Source organism: Pinus tabuliformis, chromosome 4_1 (genome assembly GCF_031772625.1).
Source record: "Pinus tabuliformis cultivar Carrire ecotype Pingquan chromosome 4_1, CPIR1, whole genome shotgun sequence".
Taxonomy (NCBI): Eukaryota; Viridiplantae; Streptophyta; class Pinopsida; order Pinales; family Pinaceae; genus Pinus; species Pinus tabuliformis.
The window spans coordinates 564503059-564509904 of NC_142303.1; positions in this window are offsets into that span (position 1 = coordinate 564503059).

A 6846-nucleotide genomic window follows, 5' to 3' on the forward strand; every position below is an offset into this window, starting at 1 on the left:
AATCCCATCAACATGGAGACTCAACCTCATATAAAATATGCCAACACTGATTAGATAGAAGACACGATTCTACTGACCAGCTCAGAAGACTCTGTTCTCACATGATCTATGGACTACCATCTGTTGAAATCCACCACGATCAATCGATCCTCATCCAACTTTGATTGGACTATCCGACTACCATTGGATTGATAAATTGCTCCTTTTGCTGAAGATTCGATATCCCTGCTCCTCTCTCATGAAATCATTGCTCCTATACACTATGTGGATATGCTTTCATCTATTTTCAAACTGGATCCAAGATGTTATGCTCAACAAGAATTTATGTTAGGCCCCTATACTACTAGTGTAACCCCTTATTGTTATTAGTATAACCCACTTATTATATTGATGTACCCATGTAGTGCCCATATTGTTACTTTTATGCCACATAGAAGCCCACCATTGTTACTGTTGTGCCCTACAATATTATTGTTATGTAGGCTTTGATTGTATTGGGACCACTTAGACTCCTATATATAGAAAGGAGGTATTTTCATTTGTATCATCCAAGAATTGTTCATTTATGTAATGTAAAGGAGGTTGCCCCCTCGAAGAGGCTGAATTATAAGGCGTGGATCTCTCTTTTCTATCTTTTTGTGAGCTGGTTTCATAACATTTGGTATCAGAGCTTTGGATTCTAGGGTTTCGCTGCTCCAAACAGGTCATCGTGGACTTTTAGCTATAACTCTTTTTCTGTGACGTTTCAGAAGTCTCAAAAAAAACCTATTTGAGAAGAATTGGCGCTGAACCTTGGGTCCGACTTTCAGATCTTTTCGCGTGATATTTTCGCAGATATGATCTGCTGAAGTTGGTCTTTTTGCAGACTCCTGAATTACAATCAAAGCAGGTGACCTGGGGAAAATCGTCATAACTTTCTTTCTGAGCATCGGATTGAAATTACGTAAGAAGGTACAGAAAGAGGACGGACTGTAGTTTCTGTTTATATATTTTTCAGAGTTAAAGGTTGAAACAGTGACACGTGGCACTTCATACAAGTTTGATCTACTGAACTAGTATATAATCAGGTCACTGTGGGAGATTGTGCATAACGTTTTCTTAGAGAATCCAATTTGGATCAGACTTGTGGCATTGGAAAGAAGACAAAGAGGGCTACTACAAGTCACAAGTTCAGAACTTAAAGATCCGAAAGTACATAGTTACAGTCGTTTCAAGGTAGAGCTCCTAAAATCAAGAAAAAGCAAGATGAGGAAGTTTGATGGCAAGGATCTGGTAAATTGGATACTTCAGATGGAGCAATATTTTGATATACATGGTGTACAACTGTTACAAAAGGTATTTATTGCATCTTCATATTTAGAACCAGATCAATTTTTATGGTACAAAGGGCTTTGTTCTCGTAAAAAACTTGTTACGTGGTCAATTTTCACAGAGGAAATGATAGCACATTATGAGGATATAAAGAGCAACACCTTCTTTAGAGAAACACCACAACAATTGGAAAGAGTAAAAGGGCTTTGTGACATAATGGAAAGAAAAATTATGGAAACCAGGAAGCATACCCCTCACAACTATAAAGATGGAAGTGTTTTTTCTCCCAGCCTTCCACAACCTACAAGGATTACACCACAACAATTGGAAGAAAAAAGAGAAAAAGGGCTTTGTTACAATTGTGATAGCAAATGCACTAAAGGTCATAGGTGTGCTGAGAAGAAATTATTTTACATAGAATACGAAGAGGAGGAAGAAAAGGATCAAGAAACATCAAAAGAAGAGGATATACGTCAGGACACCACCCCAGAGAAAGAAGAAATGAATCAGACCATATCTTGTAAAGCATTGGCAAGAATTACCACTCCTCAAACTCTCAAGATAGAAGGACATATCAAGAAGAAAAAGGTGCAAGAAGTGAAAGATCACATCGAGAAAGAAGAAATGAATCCAACCATATCTTGTAATTCAATGGATGAAATTACCACTCCTCAAACTATCCAGATAGAAGGACACATCAAGAAGAAAAATGTTCAAGAAGTGAAAGATCACATCGAGCATCAAGAAATGAATCCGACCATATCTTGTAAAGGATTGGAAGAAATTACCACTCCTCAAAAGATAGAAGGACATATCAAGAAGAAAAAGGTTCAAGTAGAGAAAGATCATATCGAGCATCAACAACAAGTTCTCCAACTTTTAAAGGATAACGCCACTTCGGTGCAAAATCAAATGAAACAACAGGTGGATCAACATCGTAGTGAAAAATGTTTTGATGTGAGTGATTGGGTATTTTTACTGCTACATCTCAAGCAAGCTATTTATGAGAAGGAAATGTTGGCAATACTACATGCACTTAAAAAATGGTGACCTTACCGAATGGGAAGACGCTTCAAGGATGAGGATGTGGAAGCATTGTTTTGTGCTATTTATATTATCCAACCAAATTGGATAAACGAAGCAATGGATGAATGGAAGAAGAACGAAGAAGTATGGCCACTTATTCAAAAGTTGCAAAAGATCCCAATTCAAGCAATATTGCCAGAAATTGAAGAGGAAGGAAAAATCATATTGGAACCTGGAGCAGTCACAGAAACAAGAACTCGACAGCTACGAAATCGATCAATTTCAGAGTATCTCATCAAGTGGAAGAACTTACCCGCTGAATATTCCACATGGGAGGACAAGAATTTTATATAGAAGCATCAAGAACTACTCAAGCGTTGAGGACAACGCTTTTTGAAGGAGAGGGGCATGTTAGGCCCCTATACTACTAGTGTAACCCCTTATTGTTATTAGTATAACCCACTTATTATATTGATGTACCCATGTAGTGCCCATATTGTTACTTTTATGCCACATAGAAGCCCACCATTGTTACTGTTGTGCCCTACAATATTATTGTTATGTAGGCTTTGATTGTATTGGGACCACTTAGACTCCTATATATAGAAAGGAGGTATTTTCATTTGTATCATCCAAGAATTGTTCATTTATGTAATGTAAAGGAGGTTGCCCCCTCGAAGAGGCTGAATTCTAAGGCGTGGATCTCTCTTTTCTATCTTTTTGTGAGCTGTTTTCATAACAATTTAGCTCTGCAAACATGCTCTCAATAACAATTTATCATCCCCAAATCAAAATAGAAATCACCACGAGAAGTATGCTCTCCAAACAAGAAAAATAATGGCCACATCAAATCTCAATACTATCAAACCCTCACAACAATATAATGTTTCATAATGCAAATAGCATCATGAGACACTATGGCTACGTGCCAAATGCATCAAAATCTCCTACAAAAACATGTGTGAGAGTCGCCAACAAAAATATACTCCAACAACATGCAAAAACTCTCCAAACAATCTTCACTACAACAACTTCAGATCTTATATGAATATTGATGCACTGCTTCATAAATATGCTCCATAAATTGCCATTACACTCACTCATTGAAGCATCTATGCTCACAATAAAATCCAAAGCATTCCTCCACTATGCAACCTTCTCCAATTCACTCTCATACTCAACCAACCATCAATCAGCTCCAAAATGTAGAATATAAAAACATGTAGGATGAAATTGAGCTTAGGGTTAAGATCAAAGGTGCACAAATTGGAAAAAAATCAATCCATTAACACCACAACTTGTGCACTAAATGCATTCACATCATGAGAGGAATTTTTCAAACCATTTCCGATCTTTTTCACTTTTTTTGGAAGCCTCTAGGAATTTACAAGTTAATTTCCTTCCGAATAGTGCAAGGAATGGAGAGAAAATATCATGAAATGCCTCAGTCGCACACTTGACACTGTCTGAACTCAACCAAAAGGTACAGTCACTCTCGTAGACATGTCTCCATCTGACTAGGACTTTTCAATTGATCTGATAAACTTGTAAGGGAGTGACTGGTGCAGATCATAGGTAAAAACATCAAACCTTCAGTCTAGAACTTCTACCACCTATTGGAACATCTTCTCCATCTCTTGTGCAAGCCTCCAAACCTCTTCCATGTCCTCGTACACATATGCAAGTGGATCAAACAAGTCTCCCAAGTGTCACTGCCAAATTGACCTACAAGGGTCAACAAACAAGGTTGGAAAGTGTGCCAACAAGTCCTCCACTTTCCAACATACATTTGGACAAGATGCAACACCTTTGACAGATCTAAAAAAACCTCTGTAGAAGCATCATCAAGCCATCACATCACTACAACAAGTCATCCTCATAAGCATAGACATGAAGACCTAATGAAGACCTAGTTGACAACTCAACTAGTGTTCCATGAAAAATCTCCATCACATGTAGATCTGTATGATCAACACGTAGTAGCATCCTCTACTTGTAGCAACACCATCCAACTATCTTGCAACATCAACAAACCATCATGACATGTATATCAATGAAAATGCCAACACATACCAACATGAGTGACATCAATTCCAACACAATCATCCTAATGTCAACTCAACTAGAAGCATCATTGCCATGTTGAAATTAACGCAAATAATACAATGCCAACAAATATTATTAAATTATTGCACAAATTCTGGAGCTCCAATGATTGAGAAAATATAGGAATGTGTTCCTTGTCATTTAATGCAAAATCCTAGTGTTGGGAACTAGATCCACTTTTTGAGGGATTTTGGAGGGGAAATCTGCCTCCTTTCAAGGAGAATGCTTCCCCATCAATTTTTATCAGTACCAATTCAAATTTTCCTCTAGGGGCATGTATTTCTTTGTCTACTTGTGGAGAAAACTTATTCTTTAGTAACTCCACTTTCATTTCTAATAGGGATGTACTTGGATTGATTCAAATAATGAAGTCTGGTGCCATTTTTAGCTTCTAAAGCTTGGTTTCCTTCATAGGGCTTTGTGTTTCCTTGGATTTGTCCATCCCAAGAGCCTCATATCCCTCTTGTATAATTTCTTTATGTCCTTTGAATGTCTTTTTCACTTGCATCTCTTATTTCTTCATTTACTATTCACGCTTCTTTTGTTGTAGGTTACATTGGTTAAATGATTGAAGTGAGCTATTTTTCAATTTATTCACATAGTCACAAGCATGATGCATCCTTAGAACAACTTTGAAAATTCATATTCATCAATGAGCTACTTGGATTGAGTTACTAGTTCACGAATCTAGAATTTCTGGAAGTCCCTTGTAGCAAAATAGTAGTAATTTTTTGCTATTTTTTAGAAAGTGTTAATGAGCTTAATTTGAGTTTATTCCACTTGTATTTGGTCATAAAAACATTCAAGTTAATAACAAAATTCACCTGATAGAATTTTCACTTGATTAAGTTAGGAATTTGGTAGGTTAACTAGATCACTAGTTCTTGAATTTCTAGTTTTTAGAGTAGTAATTTTCTGCTATTTTTTAGCACGAGTTAACAAGGATATTTTGGAGTGATTACACTTGGAATGGAGTCCTAAGACACCCTAATTAATAAAAAATAATTCGCATCCTATTTTCATTTCATTTACTTGGGCATTATGAAATTATCTCGTCATGTAGCAAAATAGGGCCTCCTGTAGCACTCCTGTAGCACATCTAAAATTGACCATATTTGCTCTAAAATATTATTTTTTGTCTCTTAGGCTTGATTCGTGCAAGTACAAATATGCAATCATAATTAGAAGATATATTTCCACATTTGAATAACAATGGATGTTTTCTTATGAAATGTACATGGATTCTGTTACTAAAGCTAAGTTTCCTTGAACATAGTGATAAAAAGGGTGATTCATCAATGCATATTATATTAGACTTGGTTCTTGATTTCATGCTTCTTTAATGTTTCAGTTACAAGAATTAATGTTGAAAAGATCAAATTTCCTTTTTCAAAAAAGCATTCTACATTCTACAAGTAGACTAATGTTTCCTTTTTTTCAATTAGGTTATTGTTTGATTTCATGATATTCACTTCATTTCATCAGATCAACAAAGGAAGGACACATTGCATGTTGCACATACAATTTTGACACCTCTTAAGTTTGTACGAACGCTGGGTTGATAATTTAAGTTGGTAGCCTTGGGAGTTGTAGCATTCTTGTTACAATATTGGGGCTTATCAATATCTTGTCCACATTGCATGTGTATGTTTAACATGGTATCAGAGGTGGAGAATTATTTCTCTGCTGAAATTTGTGCCATTAGTTTTGTGGCCTTCCTTCAGAAACTTGTCCTGCCATCCTAACACAACGTTTATTTGCTTGATAATCAATACCTAATTCTCCCTTTAAAAGAAATTGTTCTGACATATCTACACTAATTGTTTCATTTATGCATACCCATCCAGCGATTAACCCATGCAAGCCTTTATTTTTTGCATGTCCTCTAAGACACTGGGATGTTTAGCATGTATCTAACATGAAGGTATCCAAAGCTCGTAGGATGGGTTTGATATCGTCTGGCTTCTTTCCAATAGTAGAAACAAAAGTGAGTTCTCCTCATCCTAAGTTCTGTAAATTCAAATGGGATAGCCCTTGATTGTCAGTCTCCAAGGTTGTCTTATGGTCTACGTTTTCTCTGGTCAAGTTCTAAAATTAATGTCTTTATGCATAACATTTATCCTCTCGCCCTAGGCACTATCCTCCAAGTAATTTCATTTGAGAATTTTCCCTTCCTCTCACATCTACTGACACAATGCAACCCCAATCTTGTTAAAAGAGCTTGGAGAAATATATTCATAATTTCTCCATAGAGTGTAGTCAACGATCTCATAGATCCTAGGTTTGGCTCCAAAACAAAATTTTCATGGAATTCTCACATGATCTGCTGGGGTGAATTTCAATGGTTCCATTTTTGTGAAAGGAATCTCATAATATGAGAGCATGAATTTGCTTCATGTACCA